The sequence below is a fragment of the Prionailurus viverrinus genome, chromosome A2 (genome assembly GCF_022837055.1).
Source record: "Prionailurus viverrinus isolate Anna chromosome A2, UM_Priviv_1.0, whole genome shotgun sequence".
Taxonomy (NCBI): Eukaryota; Metazoa; Chordata; class Mammalia; order Carnivora; family Felidae; genus Prionailurus; species Prionailurus viverrinus.
In genome coordinates this window covers 84,081,759-84,099,578 of record NC_062562.1, presented here as the reverse complement: position 1 = coordinate 84,099,578, position 17,820 = coordinate 84,081,759, and the positions used below count along the sequence as shown (strand labels likewise).

General features: G+C 36.5%; 1 protein-coding gene across 2 annotated transcripts in view; it reads left to right on the top strand.

Moving 5' to 3' along the window:
• Positions 1–17,820, top strand: part of MAGI2 (membrane associated guanylate kinase, WW and PDZ domain containing 2) — a 1,356,537-nt gene that overhangs the window by 12,100 nt on the left and 1,326,617 nt on the right. The gene's annotated exons all lie outside the window — the stretch shown is intronic.

The following is a 17,820-nucleotide window of genomic DNA, read 5'->3' as shown; positions in this document are numbered from 1 at the left end:
TATAGATATTAGAAATAAATGACTTTGGGGGATTAGATGTGGGCCAAACCATCATATAGAACTGAATGTTGAGCCACTGAGTATTATTATTATTATTATTAATAGCAAACATTTGTGCAGTGCTTACTGTATGTCAGGCAGATAAACACTTTAGATAAATGTTAATTAATCCTCATATTATTCTACAAGGTAGCTACTGTCATTAAGCCCATTTTCAGATAAGAGAACTAGAGCCTGGAGTGATTAAAAAACTCATGCAAGGACACATAATAATTAGCAGAGCCAGGATTCAAACCTAGTCAATGATCTTAACTTCTATGGCTCATTTGCTTCTCTATGTTTGAAAGGTTTTAAGAACAGGATTGAGAAGATCATATTTGTCCATTGTTTTCCCTGTGAGGAGAAATGTAGGCAACATTTCATGGAGCACATGCAGTCAGTCAAAAGACCCAATTAAAGGAGGTTGAAGATACAGGCAGAAAGACAATTTATGAGGCTACAGACTTACCCAGAAGAGAGGTTTTGAGGTCTTGAACCATAACAATGAAGGTAGGAGTGGGAAAGAAGGGAACTGATTCAATAAATATATACAGATGGTAAAATTGTCAGTGTATCTGATTGGATAGGGATAAAGAAAGAGGTTACCTTGGTTGATTTTCTAGTTTCTGTTAACTGGTGTCAATCATTACAGAGACTAGAGGCAGGGAGTAAATGTGGATAGAAGGTAATTCCATTTGGGATCTATTTAATATGAGGTACTTGGAACAAATAGGCATCTGACTATTACAGCCTTAAATTTGGAAGAGTGGTTGGGGTTGAATGTGTAGATTAGGGAGCATGAGATCATCCGACAAAAGAATGTAAAGGCAAAAAGACAAAAAAAATACTGTGGCATCTATGGTTTAGAAGTCAAGGGATCCCAGGAAAGAACCTAAGACTGTTATCAGACTGTCTTAACGTTGAGTGAATGGTCATCACGGGTAGACACAGCAGAAATGGTTAAAGATGATGTCTGTAATGGTTCTATTGTATTTGGCAAAAATGGAGGTCACGTTTGTTTAGTGTCATTTCCATGGAGTGGAAGAAGCAGGAGAACCAGATGTCATAGTGTTGAAGAGTGAACAGGAGGTAAGAAAATAGAAATAGCATGTGCATCCTGTTCCTTCAAGAAGTGTACATATAGTAAAAGGTGATAGGCAGTTGCTCTCTAGGGGATGCATGGTTAAGATGGGTAGGGGTGGGGCATCTGGGTGGCTCAGTTGGTTTACTGGATTTTGGTTTAGGTCATGATCTCAGAATCATGGAATCGAGTCCCATGTCAGGCTCTGTGCTGAGCATGGAGTTTGCTTAAGATTGTCTCTCTCTCCCTCTGCCCCTCTCCCCAACTCACACTCTCTCTCAAAAAAAAAAAAAACAACACAAAAACAGAGGGGTAGTGTTGTACATGTTTGTGTTATGATTGAATTTCTGTGTTTGTCACATAAATATATTTTATCCCATTATAAAAATCTTCTAGTAAATTAAGATCTTTAACTTATGAATTGAGTAAATAATTATCCATTATATTTTTGTTTTGTGTCATGCTAAAGCTAGGTTCTGGCATTAAAATAATAAGGGTCCAGGGGTGCCTGGGTGATTCAGTCAGTTAAGCCTCTGACCCTTGGTTTCAGCTCAGGTCATGATCTCACAGTTAGTGAGTTAGAGCCCTGCATCAGGCTCTGTGCTGACAGTGAGGAGCTTGGTTGGGATTCATTCTCTCTCTCTCTCTCTGTCTCTCTGTCTCTCTCTCTCTCTCTCTCCCTCTCTCCCCCTGTCTCTGCTCCTTCCCTTGTCATGATTTCTCTCTTTCAAAATGAATAAACATTAAAAAATAAAATAAATACAATAATAAGGGTCAGACCCTACCATCCAAGAATACAGAACAGGAGAGGCAGTTATGTACAAAGCTAACCTTAAAACACTGAGTTTTAATGGAATGATACAGAAATAAACAAATTGCTTTTAGAGTACTTAGAAGGGAAAAGAAGAAGCAGGGCAGTAGCATATATAAAGAGGGTGGATCCTGGAGTAAGAGGACTGAATTGGATTCCAGTCCCAAGTTCATTGCTTTCACTTCCTTATGGGAGGGTTGGGGTTAACTTTCCTTCATATTCAGTCATATGTTACATTAGGGTGGCTAGAATTAAAGAAGATAATGCATGAAAATATTTTATAAAACTGTTAGCACAGTTCAGTTGGAAGTGTTACTGCCTAGAGATGGAAGATGGCTGGGCATGGGCGTGCTTCACAGCATAAAAGATCTTTGACATTGGCCCTAAAGTGTGAGTGTGATTTCAGGAGGGGAGGTGCAGAAAGCAGAAGGAAGAGCATGGCCAAAGGTCAGAGAGGATAAAAATGACCCTCCAGTGCAGAGAACAAATTACAGGTCATTGAGGCCAAATAAATGGGGACCTGAGTGCCCCTAGTGGCAACTAAAAATTTTTCCAGAAAGGAAACTTGGAATCCTATCAGGAAAGGCCTCAAACCTAAACTTAAAGAGTTTGGACATTGTTCTTTAGGTGAGTAAAGCCACTGAAAGGTGTCTGAAAAATGGAGAAGCATAATGTGGTTGTTGTTGTTGTTGTTGTTGTTGTTGTTGTTGTTGTTGTTTTCAGGGGCAGGGCAAGGGGGAAATATGGTTTGAGGTATGTATTGGGTGGAGAAGAAACAGAACAAGGCCTAAGATCTGGTATCAGTAGTTGGAATGGAGGGACATGAACTTGAGACATATTTTAAAGGCAGTTGAATCAGAATTTATTTCCAATTGAATGGGAGATAGTGGTAAAGGGGAGACAATAGTCAAAGATAATTCTGAGCTTTCTGACTTGGGATAGCTTTGTGGAGTAGATGAAGATGCCATTAGCTACAGAGATTAAAATTTAAACTACAAAGGAAATGGCTTCAGGCTGTTCTAGAAATTAAAAATTGCTCTCTTTGACAAATGCAGAAGCAGCACCATGCTACTATCAGTGTATTTTGGCTCTTAGTGAAGAAGTAATGTGATTATATTCATGAGGTATGAATCACTGATATTTTACTTAAAACAATTTAGACTAGTCATTGGAGTTAGTGAGTTAACAAAACTAAGTTATAAAAGGGCCTATTTTTAAATTTTTACTAGATTTTATTTTGCTTATTTTATTTAATTTTGCTCCAGTTGATATTATGTAAAGAATAGAGTGAGTGGAGAAAAATGAATGCCTGAGAATATAATGTGTTTGAGGTGCCTGGCAGGCAGATGATGGCATGTTTATGACATTAGGGTTGTTGGTCACGTATGTCTAGAGCTCACAGAATTGTTAGAATTGCAGATTGGAGAACTGAGTGGCATTGTTTCTACTTGGTAGTAGTAGCTTCTCAAGGAGCCCTGGTGCTCTTAGAAGAGCGCTGGGTGAGAAGGGACCAAGAATAGGAATTTGAGGAATGCCTGTATTTCATAGGCCTGCAAATGGAATCTTCTTTACTTAGTATTTCTACCTTAGGATGGGGGAGAGGAGGGACATAAATCTTAATTTGTTTTAACATTTATTTATTTTTTTAGAGACAGAGAGGGATAGAGTGTGAGTGGGAAAGGGACAGAGAGAGAGGGACACACAGAATCTGAAGTAGGCTCCAGGCTCTGAGCTGTCGGCAGCACAGAGGCTGACGTGGGGATCGAACTCACGAACTGTGAGATCATTACCTGAGCAGAAGTCGGACTCTCAACCGACTGAGCCACCCAGGCGCCCCCATAGATCTTTAACAATGTACAAACCAATCCTCTTAAATTGGGTTCTTCATAGTATGAATCACATTGAAGATAATTATCATATATAGATTTTTAATGTTAATGTATCACTGTTAAGCACTACAGATAATGTTTCTATTTTATTAGCAAACCAGATGCAAACAATAATAGTGAGAACTCTGTCTTCAACAGTGCTGCCTTTATGTACTGTATATTTTTAGTCTCAATTCAAAGGTCACAGAAACTAAACAATGCCTCACTTTTTAAAATCTGTGAGGTGCTATTTTGAGACCAAGCTCTTTGACCATTGCTATGGTATTATAGACTATATTTGGAGTAGACCCTGAAAATGCAAACTCCTCTCTAAATTATACTAGAGATTCTTTATTGAAACTATGTTTGAAATTAATAACCTTCCTCTGCCATGTGAAATTATTCAAATATTTCCTATGGTAGTGGTTGGAATATGTAACTTTTTGAACACTCAAATTTTTATCTTCTTTCTTATAGGTAGCTTCTCTAGTTAAAGTTACTAGAAATGACATATGAAATATTTTGAACTGTATATAATTGTATAACTGTGTAACTGTTATATAATTTTGTTAATTAAAAGAACGACATATGTATCCCAACATCTCAGTGTTCATTTATTTATCCAGAGTTGGTATGTGAAAATTAGATCCATATTTTTGTAATTCTTAATATCACAACAAAATGTGATTTTTGTAATGGTTTTCCAATAAAGTTGTGAAATATGTTACTTGAACTAGATGCACAATTCATCAAAGGTAGGTATAGCATTTAATTCATATTTATTTCCTTAGTACCTGGACTGATGCCTGAAAATATGCAGAATGTTTTGGAAACATTTGTTGAATGAATGAATGAATGAATGAATGAATGATAAAGGTCCTCTTTCTCTGTAATACTTGATTTATTTGAAACACATTGTATTAGGGTTCCCCAGAGAAACAGAACCAACAGGATATATTTACACACACACACACACACACACACACACACACACACACACAAACACACACAGAGTATGAGACAGAGAGAGAGACTTAGAGAGAGGTAGACTGATTGATTATAAGGAATTGGCTCATGTGATTATGAAGACTGACAATTCCCAGTATATCCACAGTTAAGTCAGCTAACTGATGACCCAGGAGAGCTGATGGTATAGTTCCAGTCTGAAGACCAGTAGGCCTGAGAGCCAAGAGGAGCCAGTGTTTCAGTTTGAATCCTAAGGCAGGGAAAAACTGGTGTCTCATTTCTGAGGCAATTGGGCGGGAGGCATTCTCCCTTACTTGGGAGAGGGTCAGCTTTTTGCTGTCTTCAAGCCTTCACCTAATTGGATGAGGCCCACCTGCATTAGGGAGGGTGATATGCTTTACTCATCCTAACTATCTGAATGTTAATCTCTTCCAAAAATACCCTCACAGATACAGCTAAAATAATATTTGACCAAACATCTAGGCACCCGGTGGACCAGTCAAGTTGACACATAAATGTAACTATCACACACATTAAGAACCTCTATCCATAATTAACAGACATTGTAAGTACAACCATTTTAGCCTACAGCTATATGCTTGAAAAATATTTTAAATCATTTTAAATAATTTCTTTTTAAATATACTTACAGCACTCTTTATTATGTTGTGGTAGATTTTTGGCTGTGTGATCACTACCTACCTCATCCATTAGGAGACTCATTTCACTTAAAGTGTTATTTTTTCCCAAAATATGCCCTGTTTTGTTCTGAAATACATTCTTGCTTATAATTAATCTAAATTACAAAATGTTCCTAGTTTATTGAGTAACATTTTCATTCTGACACTGAAACTGTTGTGAAAGGAATCTGTTTTTGTTTAATTTAAAAGTTATATGTTAAATAGTTTGGCAGTGTGCAACCTATGCTTGCTTGATTCAAAATAGTATGAGCCCTGGAGAAAGTCATGTTGCTGAGTCCATTGTCCATCAACATCTAAGAGAGTTTAGCTGCTACTGACTGACATTGCCATAGACCTCCAGTATCAAAAGACAGCTTAGAAGTTTAGTTAGAGTAAGAGATTTTCTTTGTTGGGAGAATTAAATTGACTCTTTTGCTCGAGAGGGGAGGTTTTCATCTAAGATGAGAATTGTTTCAGGCTGTTTTAGGAGAGAAAATTGCTCTATTTGAGAACTAAGGGAAATGTAAAGGTGGTAGATTAAGTAGTTCATAGTAAATTAGTCATAAATGGCATTCATGTGCCATCCACTTCAAAATATCTTTAAATGGGGTGATCAGAAATAAGAGCACAGGGCACCTGGGTGGCTCAGTCGGTTAAGTGTCTGACTTTGGCCAGATCTTTCAGTTTTTGAGTTTGAGCCCCACCTTGGGCTCTCTGCCATCAGCTTGGAGCTGTCTTTGGATCCTGTCTTCCTCTTTCACTGCCCCCCACACCAACCCCATGCACATGTGCTCAAAAATAAACATAAAAAAAAGAAGAGCTCATTCAGTCAAGGAAAATCACAGTACACATTTTTGTACTAAGAATATTTATTTTTTCCTTTTCTTTGTTACATTTGATATCTTGATGTATTTGGTTGATGGGTGAGTCAACTGATTTTCTTATTTTTTAAAAAAAAATTTTTTTTAATGTTTATTTATTTTTGACAGAGAGAGAGAGACAGAGCATGAGTGGGGGAAGGGCAGAGAGAGAGGGAGACACAGAATCTGAAGCAGGCTCCAGGCTCTGAGCTGTCAGCACAGAGCCTGCCGCGGGGCTCGAACTCACGGATCGTGAGATCATGACCTGAGCCAAAGTCGGACGCTCAACCGACTGAGCCACCCAGGCGCCCCTGATTTTCTTATTTTTTTAAGTTAAGTATTTCTGTGGCACTTCCTACAGTTATTAATATCAAACTTAAAAGTTCATGTCCAATTTAGTCCTGCAATGTAAACATTGCTGAATTTAATTAAAAAAAAATCAGTATTAACAATAAAAACCTCTAGGTTGTTTTGGCTTTTTAGAACATTTCAGTTATATGTACTGTCTCTGGTGACTATTAGATAGGTTGGGCTCAAAGAGTACCAACAAGAAATGATTATTTTTTCTCATTTACCTCACCTCATGACTGTTTTTTGTTTGTTTGGTTTTGTTTTAATATATCAGAATAGTCTCATTTTCAGGTATAAAAAGATGTATGTTTACAATTTAAATTTTAACATCGCTTCCAACAGAAAGGTTCTCCTATCATCTTTTGAGCTCAGGTCGACCAGGAACTCTGGAAACCAATAATGAGAGAGGTTAGTGTGGTCCGTTTCATTGTTTTGTTTGCTCCACCTCTCCCAACCCCCCACCTACTCTGTCTCCTCAGAGGTCAGGGCAAGGGAGGAGGAGGAACATGAATAAAGGAACAAAGCCCTGTTTCTTTCGTTCTTTTAAATCTGCCCATATGTGCCCTGTTTATGTCAGGCATCCAGATGTTGTCTTTCTGTCATGGATCACATTTGTATCTTCTTCAAACACACTCTTGTTTCCTCACCACCTTTTGCATACACCACCATGTTGATTGCAGCATGTCCTGACGGTGGTAGTGTGCTCTAAACCTGACCACTTGTAATTCTGCCATCAGCTCCTGCCCACCGCACTACCCTTCCAGGTTCTTTGTGTTACTGTCCCCTAGGCCCAGCAGGCAGCCCCCTTGAGCAAAATCCTTTCCAGAGCGCTGTCACTGGCTTTCTGCTTGAGTTAGCTACTTGGCCTTGGAAAACTTCATGCGGTCTTCCTTGACCCATCCTGTTGCAGAAATGCAACTGCATCTCTTTTGTTCAAATATCACAGGCAGCTCCACCCAAGCTCCCACCTTCAGAATTCTCTGACAAAAGGTAGGTATAAGTCCTTATCTTTATGAATACCCTCAGGCTCATGGGAAAACTTTTCCAGTTGTTCCCAGAACTCTCTCATACTTTGCTTCTGGGCTGCACACTTGAAACTATGACTGTTTCAACATTTTATTATTATTATTATTATTATTTTTTTATTTTTTGGGACAGAGAGAGACAGAGCATGAACGGGGGAGGGGCAGAGAGAGAGGGAGACACAGAAACGGAAACAGGCTCCAGGCTCTGAGCCATCAGCCCAGAGCCTGACGCGGGGCTCGAACTCACGGACCGCGAGATCGTGACCTGGCTGAAGTCGGACGCTTAACCGACTGTGCCACCCAGGCGCCCCGAAACTATGACTGTTTGAAGAATTCAGCAAGCAACTATTCTGTGACCCTTGTGAGGGACCACTTCCTTGCAGGTAGCGCAGTCTAAGGGGGAAGTTGAGATGACACTTCATTGTCCCCTAAGATTCCCTTCAAAGAATCTTTGGTTGTGGATCTCGTTTCACATATTTAGTCTTTGCATTTAGGCTACTGGAACTGATGATCTTTGGACTGGCTTTACCATGGATATGACTGATAACTTCTTTTCCATTGTCCTTAGCTTTGAAGCTTTAGCTACATTCCAGGAAAACAGGAAAAGTCCCACCTCACACTTAGTTACATTCATTTAAGGCTCACATTGAACTCTACGAGGAAGAGTGATATTTATCATCCCAGTTAAATGTGAGGAAACTGAAGCATAAAGAGTGTCATTACCTGCCCAAGGTCACTCAACTTGCCCAAGGTCACTGAGTCCTAAGTGACTGCCTAACTTTTATCCACTCTACATGTTGGTAAAACAGAATAGGACAGAGTCTAGAGGATTAATGAACCAATCCCCGTCATAGGTGCCTCCAACTGTAAAGCAGACAGTTCTAATACTCAGATGTTTTACCTTTCCAGTTCTGTTTTCCTTTCCAAAGCTTCAGAGTTTTTGATAGAAATGGCATTCATTTTTTCCCATCTTAGAATGGTTCAAATACTTCAAATTTAATTGCTAATTTTCATGCTGAAGTCATAAGCATCTTAGTAGTGTTAAAATATTTCTTATTCAGCTGTCTCAGTACTGCATAGCATACACCACTGGCAACCATAAAAATACTACAATAGCACTGTGTTAAAAGAGAAGGAGTATCAAATTCTACAAATGACAAAGAATACAAATTCCCCTAACAGTGTTTTTATACTTTCTGAATTTTTAAACAAATATTTTTTTTTACGAACTTGAAAGTTTATTGCATTATTGCTTTATATGAATTTTTTTTTCTCAGAAATCAAACATTTCTTATTTGTCTTCTTTCTTCCCCCTAGGAAATTATTTAGTCTTACTGCTATAGTGACATAAATCTGCTATTTGTTTACACTCAGTACCATCCTGATACATTATAAATAGTACATTTCTAAAATGTATCTACTTGTAAAATGTAAACTTGAGAATTTGGCTCCAAAGTACAGTCTTATCTCAGGTGTTTTGTTCTATTATGCTCATGTGGAGCTTATATTTAGTATTACTTGAGTTGCAGATTTATTTCATCTTGCCTAGCAGCATCAGCTATTTCCTTCTGCTGGTTCCAATTATTATGATTATTTCCAGCCTGAGTGAAGTTTGGCAAAAGCAAATATAGAAAGGGAAAGAAAAGAATAGGCTATTCCCTCTAGCTAACATTCAAGCTTATCAGTCTTTATTTAACCTCAGAAACTATTTATTAAATATTTGGAGTTAGCAATTTAATATTGATTTTGGTCTTCCTCGGTGTTGCAGACATAAACCCAAGTCTGTTCAGGGCACAGTTTAACACTATGACATAGTATGAAAGATGCCATTTCCTTACCCCTGATAGATTGAGCCATTGTCCTTTTCTATTACCGAAGCTAAAGGAAAGATGGACTTGTATTTGTTGAGTTCCTGTGATATTCCTTGCACACGTGATATATAGAGAAGTAGAGGTTATAAGCACATATGGGTTACTGCCTACAGTATGAAAGTATTTATAGTTAGATCCCCATTACATACTTGGGTGATTTTGGAAACCGTTAGGTACTTTTCTTGTCATTCATGCCTGAGGCCCCAGACAGTTGTATGTTGAGATTGTGGAATGACAACCGAGTAGGAGTCAAGAAACTAGTTCACATAGGCTGCTTTTTTTCCTCCATGTTTCTTCAGTATCTTTATGGTAAAACACACACACACACACACACACACACACACACACACACACACTCCAGAACCCAGTTCTTCCTCTATTCTCAAGGACACAAAGCATTTGATAAGAACGTCTAAAAAATTGACTCATCCTAATAAATTTGCTGTGAAGCTTTTATATAAATTTGAGAATTTAGCACGGGGGGAGACAAAGGCATCATATTGGGTGCTAACTTTGTGCACTTGCTTCTTTGTCATTTGTTTCCATATAGTACTAATTGCCGATGCTAACACAAAATTCTACAAAGCCTTATTTTACCACTATGAAGTAGAGAAATGACTAAAGGCAGAAGACTGATTTATAACCCTTATTTTTAAAAAAGCATTAAACTTGAAACAACAAAACAAAATAGCAAAACAAAAATGTCATTAAATGTGAAAATAACCATTAAGGCTAACTCCTGAAACTTCTTCATTTGGTAGACTTTGTGACTACCAACCTTATTCAATAAGATTATTTTATTCTTGCTATTGTTAGAGAAAAGTCAATTCTAATATATAGAATTCTAATGTATATGAAAAATATAAGATTCTCTGATAAACTTACACAACCATTTTCTCCAACTTATATTTTGCCTTTGTTGCTAACTTCAAAAAAACAACACACAACTCTGTAGAAGATAGGGAGCTGAAAATCTTTTTCAACAACATTGTAAATTTTGCTAAGAAATACAGAGAAATCAAACCGTTGCTTTTTCATTTATTGACTTGTCAATGAGGCTTATAGTACAATGTTTATGTTCAAGATTTATTATATATTGAAACAATTTGATTTAATTCAAACACAGTAAAATAGATTGAAAGCTGTTCTGCTGAATAACTTTTTTTTTAATAAAAAGTGGGAAGCGGGGTGCCTGGCTGGCTCAGTTGGAGGAGTGTGTGACTCTTGATCTTGGGGTCGTGAGTTCGAGCCCCATATTGGTTGTAGAGATTACTTAAAAATAAAATATTTACATAAAAAAAAGGTAAGGAATGAATTTTGTGGGTGGAAAAATATATACTTAATTTATGAAGCATTGCAGATGTGGATTTGGTATAAGGGATATTTACATAGACTTGTATGGTATATGAAGAACTTATAACAGGTCACTTCTCTTATATAGCTACACATAGTCTACTTTTACATTATTTTCAAAGCTGATAAGTGAGGCATGTTTATAAGGGCTTTATACAAAACATACCCAAAATGTTATCTAAATATTAACTATTGGAAAATACAGAAAACTGGATGTTTATGTGTTCTTAAAAGTAAGCTTTTCAAAGGACATGACTTGGGCAAATGGAAGCAATGTCAATTATGCATTTTCAGTAGGATATTAGCTGATTTGTCATTGAATATAATTTAGCAAAAATGTGTAGAAAATACAGATGTATTTTCACTTCCATGTTCATTTTGCTTAGCACTCAGTTTTGGAGGATTTTACTGACTATTCCTCGATCAACAGGAAATGTGAAGATGGTGATGATTATACTAATTTCAAATTTTAAAATTTGACATTCAGTGATAAATCTAGGCATTCTTTACCCTCCTTGTATATTTATAGCCTGCCAAGAATAAGGATAGGCCAGCCTGTTAGTAAACAATATTATAAATCATTTGATACTATCAAATGAACACCACTATGACAAGATGGTAATTCTTGGCAGTGGTCACAGAGAGTACAAGCCACTGTATTTATGTAATGTATTTAAGGTGGAATGGCTTCAAGATGGAATGGTTTATAGAAGTATGATTTCATTTTAATCTTACCTGTCTGTTTCTACAGATATTCAAATTATTTGTATTTTCCCCTGAAGAAAAGGCTTCTTTATGAATGATAAAGGCAGATTCCTTTGCCTGTTTGAGCTTAGTGAATTCATACAGACATACGCTCGGACCTGCCAAATTTTCAATTTGACAACTGCCAAGTTTTTATCCAGTCCTCTCTGACTGGATCCAGGTCCATGTTTTCCAATTGCTCTCTGTATATTTCCACATGTATGCTCTGCTTCTTTCTTTAAAATTCTAAGAGTCAACTTAATTTCCATTTTTGTAAGCTATGCCTGATTTTCCAGTTTCTTCTAATGATACCATTGACCCCTAGTTCACTTGAAATGGAAAGCTGGAAATCCATGCCCTCCCTTCTCTTTTATCAGACTCTTTAATTTGTTTAATTCTGTCAGTTAAGTCTTGGTAGTATTTCTTCTCCTTGTTCTCTGCTTTTTCTTAACACTCTATAGATATCCCTTTATTTCTAATGTCTGTACTAATGCCATAGCTTCTAATCTGGTTTCCTGCTGACAGTCTTTCCCCTGCCTAACCCATGCAGTAAATGACTACCAAGTTAATCAGCCTGAAACAGCACTCAACATTGTATTCTTCCTTCTACTCTTTTTTTTTCCATTGAAAAAACTCTAAATGCTTCACCTGACATTCCAAACTCCCCACTAACAACTATCTACATGTATTTGATACCATCATCCTATGTATACACTGCATCTCAGGCATGCTGAACTAGTTCGGTTTTGTCTCCATCCTTTTGTTCATTCCTCAGCCAAGAATATTGTCCTGTCAGTTTTGCCTCCTGAAATTCTGCCTGGCTCTAATGTCACCTACTTCTTGTATGATTTGATTGCTCTTGTTAGAAGCAGTGTTACCTTTATTCTTTTTTTTTAATGTTTATTTTATTATTGACAGAGAGAGAGCATGAGCATGGGAGGGGCAGAGAGAAGGGGAGACACAGAATCAAAAGCAAGCTCCAGGCTCTGAGCTGTCAGCACAGAGCCCGATGTGGGGCTCGAACTCACAAACCGCGAGATCATGACCTGAGCCAAAGTCAGACGCTTAACCAACTGAGCCACCCAGGCTCCGGTAACCTCTAGTCTTACTTGCTTCTGTCTTAGGGTACTTATAGCGAACCACCTTGCAAAATCATTATTTATATGTATATCATCTACCTACTGCTCCATAGAGTGATTAGGTGTGGGGATTTAAGTTTAAATATCTTCATGGCCCTGTTCATTATTGCCCTCACAGAGTAGGTACTCAATAAATATTTATTGAATAAAGAAGTTATCTGTTTCAAGACAGGAATGAATTTTTGTGTTCTCAGACTGCTAATTTACATTCCATATTGTGTGGAATGCATTTCTGTCAGATGACAAAGTATATCAATATTTATTTGTTAATGTTTCCATAATAAAGACTTACAATGAGAAGATAGTGGAATTTGGTGGAAGTAAAATCTTTCTTTTTTTGTGTGGTATTAAAACTAACTGCAGAACTATAGAGGTATTCAAACTAAAGTTACCTAATTTTCAAAAATACTTAACACGATTGTGTAATCTGAGTAGCACAGAAAATGGGAAGACAGTTCTAATCAAGGTAGAGGAGAGTAGATTTATTGCATTTGCAACTTAAGATATCATTAACAGGGCACCTGGGTGGCTCAGTTGGCTAAGTGTTCGATTCTTGATTTCAGTTCATGATCTCGCAGTTCATGGGTTTGAGCCCTGTGCCAGGCTGCATGCTGACAGTGCGGAACCTGCTTGGGATTCTCTGTCTCCCTCTCTCTCTCTGCCCCTTCCCTGCTCACTCATTCTCTCTCTCTCTGTCTCTCTCTCTCTGTCTCTCTCTCTCTGTCTCTCTCTCTCACTCAAAATATAGTATCTCTCTCTCTCAAAATATAGTATATATTATATTTAATATAATATGTAATCAGAACCTGAGCTACCACCGTGGTCATCCTTTTAGAAAAGACTGCTGTGATGTGTTGTTTAGAAAAGGCGAATAATAAATAGTAACCATAATGCATAGTCTTGAGAAATGTAGGTATGAGCTGAAGTTACTGTCCTCAGTAGTTTTCAAGTCATTCTCAAAAGATTAGTTCCCTTTGTTTCTGGTAACAGAGGGTCACATAGATTGCTAAAGGCTTAAAGAAATTCAGAAATACGATAATAACATAAACTTTAAAGCTTTTAAATCTTGGTTAGTAGCAATAAACAAAGAAGACTAGCTACAAAGGAAGGGAAAGAACCGCCTTGCAGTTCTGTGAAGAATTAGGTAAGAAAATGAAGCATGTAATTGCCAGCAGGTGTTCATAGATTTAGTTAACAAGAGTGCAAAATATCTGGTTAGGTCGGTCCCAAGATAAATATCAAATGTTAAAACACTGTCTCTAATCTCTGCTCGTGTGAGACAGAACCCTAACTGTTGCATTTTCCCCCACTTCAGGGCAAATTGAAGAACATTTTGCTTATAAAGCCCATGAAGGGGCATTGAATAAAATGTCAATGAGGACTCCTTTTGGCTCTCATTAAAAGAAGATGATTCATTTTGTGTATGCATTTGGTATACTTCATGCTCTGCCTTCTAGTTCCTGAGTTAAATAAAAATTACCAGAAGTAAAATAAAAAATAAAAAAAACACCCAAACTATATATAATTAACATACACTGGGCACTGGGATTTCCCTTAATGTCTAGGTCTGTAGTTCAATAATAATTTCTTTCCAAAGAGTAAATTCTAAGGGGAACTCATTTCAAACCTAAAGTGTGAAGAGTTCAGCTCTCTGACATTGTGCATCCTGGTTAGTTTGACAAACTTCTGGAAATAGAATATAAATGCCCAATTTTCTTGGACAATTCCAGTTACATATGCAGTAATTTTTCAAAAAAGTACAGTGTAACAGATAAATAACCAATGTCTTCTATTGAATTCAAGAGGGAAGATAGTTGGAAGCTGTGGGAAAATGAAAACCTTCCTAGTTTAATAATTTCTATCTGAGAGAAAATCATTTTTTATCTTTGCTTTAGGTCACAGTTATAGATTACAGTGACAATCCTTTAGGCAGGTCTGAGAATTTCTTCCATGAAGATGCCAAGGAGAATGAGGAGGAACATGGGAGGAGAGAGAAGAGAGGTGGAAGAAAATGGGAAGGAGATTTTGATTTAGTCCAGAACATGAGTTTTTGATCTAATGATCTGTGCATTCATCTTTGGAAAGTGTTCAGTCAGCCATATTGTTAGAATAATAATTTTATTCCCATATTTTATTCCCAATATTTCCCGTACTGGAGTTCTATGATTGTGGAAGTTTAGAGTATAGTTACCAGGAGTTGAGCAGGCAGCTCCATAACAAAAACTACAACCACTCTCAGTTTGAGGTCAAGACAAAGTGCTTAATGTTTTTGAGAAAGATTCAATTAGATTCTGTTAAACACAATAGATTAAACAATCATTTGTATGTTTGTTTGAAAAGATTCTTTCTTTAAAACAATACAGTGTCCTTCATTCAAGTCCAAACACTGAGTTTCCTGGTGCAGCTTTTTGTTCCTGTTGTTAAATAATCTGCACAATGCTTTTATAGTGCAGAGAGGCAAATAGTCATTGGAGCCTTTATCCAAGGGCTGTAGTGTTCTCTCTCTCTCTCTCTCTCTCTCTCTCTCTCTCTCTCTCTCTCTCTCATGTCTGTGTGTGATTTGTCAACATGTTCCCAAGCAGACATCACAGGACACAGGATTATAACAAATGTTATCAGGTTAATTTCCAGCCATATAACTCAAACAAGATTAGACTCAGGCAGTTACAGTTATGTAATCAAAATATATTTATATACCTCATTTTCTACAATACTATTCTGACTAATCTAATATATATATTTGACTTTAGGACATTAGTGTTCTATTTGCTTGAAAGTACCAGAGACACCTGTTAATTTTGACTAAGGTTGATTTCTCTTGCACGCAGCTATTTGGGGCTGGGGTAGAAGCTTAATATTTATCTAGAACCCAGAATGTTCCAATTCTTGGTTCTTCTATCCCCATGAGTAGTTCTAATCCTAGTGACCCAGCCACCACGTGCACATTTGAAATAGTAGGAGAAATGAGAGAAAGAAGGGGCACATTTGGCCATATTTTAGTGAAAGTTTCTGAAAGGGAGGACAAGACTACTGTTTATATCCTAGTAGCCAGAACTTAGTCTGCACCTAGTTGCAAATATTGCTTTATTCTAGATTTTAAAAAGTCAAGAATTCCAGAAGGCATGAATAGAAATAAATATGTAAATATAATGTTATTATATTTACTTTATATCATATGAGACTGTGGCATGAGGAATGAAATGATTTGCATGATCCAGCCAGATTTTAAAGTATTATTTAAAAATTCCTTCCCTAATAATTCTAGGCTATGTGATTCTGCCATTATTTCTGTTCTGGGAGAGGAGACTCCACATTTCTACTGCATATTGCCACTAATTATGTGACCTCAGATTTTTTTCTGTGGGAAATAGGTCACTGGATTACGTGATTTCTAATATTCTGTGATTTATTGAATATCTCTAATGTGCAAACTGAGTAACTTCTTGAAGAAAAGCAATATTTTATGTTGATATTTCCAATGCCTTGAACATGGCTTGTTGGGATTGAAAAATTATAGTTAAATGAATATGCATAGTGAAGATAATTATCTGAACCAAATAGACACCTCTCCTAACTCCTAATTCTACACCGTTACTTTCTTTGTACCTCTGTATAATAATGTGCATTACTTATGATATTTTCAAGATCAAGTGAAATCCAAATCAAGCAGTCATAAACTATAAGGATATCTGTGATTTATCCAACAGGAAGTCTAAAGATAGGGTAGGCACCAGGATTGGTTAATTGAGTGACTAAAAATAAAACTTCTTTCCATTTCTCTGCGATGTCATCTTCAATGATGGCATTATCCAAAATAGATATTGAAAGAAATAATATCAAGTATATAGTATGATCATATGTATCTAAATATGTTTCTAATTATTTCTTAAAAGGCTCTTCTCCCCACAAAACTGTTCTTAGATGATGTCCATAACTAATTTATACCCTCCATTCAGTACACATAACAGAGATTTAGTATTACATCTTGGAATTATTTCTGATCAGGTAAAATTTATAAAGTATATTTCATTAGTTAATATTGTGAAACTAGAAGACAATTTTGAAATCAGACAGATCTGAGTTTGGATGTTGGATAACTTACTAGTTCTAAGTGGCTGTGTCCTCATCCCTAAAACAGAAATCTTAGTGCCTAGTTCCTAGTGGTATTAAAAATTGAAGGTGATAATCTGTTTTAAAATAATATAGTTTCTTGTTGGTCATGTACAATCATGAAGCAAAACGCTTCTGAAGATACTTACTAAAATGTGGAAATACATGTATATTTATGTATGTCTTTATATTTGGTTCCTAGAAAGTACTATAATGTTGGGAGAGATTATAGTTATAACCAAAAAATTTATTTGATATCAGTATAACACATTATTGTGAATTTATTTACCTGTCTTTTTTTTTCTTCTCTATTTTATATCTTTCCAATATTTTTAAAAACTTATCACAGTAGGTTAAACTTTAAAAGCTTCCCCGATATATAAGAAGTTGGCTCTGATATGGAAGAAAATAATTCTGTGTGCCAAGAATACCCTACCTTTTGTTTTAGCATTATACAGGTTTCTCTATCTACCTTGGCATTCTGTATTTATTGCCATTGGGCAGTTCCAAGTTTAATTTCTGATTGAGCCTTCACAGAGTCAGGCTGCATTTTTACATCCTGGGAATCTGGCCTTATTACCCTTGAACAAAATCTGTAGTAGAAAAACCTTCCTAAATAAGATCAAGCAAGCCAGAACAAAACCCCCCAAAAAAACAAAACAAAAAAAAAGAGAAAAAGCAAAGTTTATCGATTTACGTCTTACTGTTTGAAATTGTACAAAGCCATGAATCCAGCTGAACTTCGTTTTATTGTGTTATGTCAGTGTGAAGGGCTTAAGATGGCTTCAGTTTATCACTATTTTTTACTATCATAGAAACAAATGTGTATTTCTGTCATTTTGCATGTTTGTTGCTCATATAGTTTACATTTTTTATTGTGCTTTTTTTATTGTGTGTTATAATTAAACCACATAAAATATCC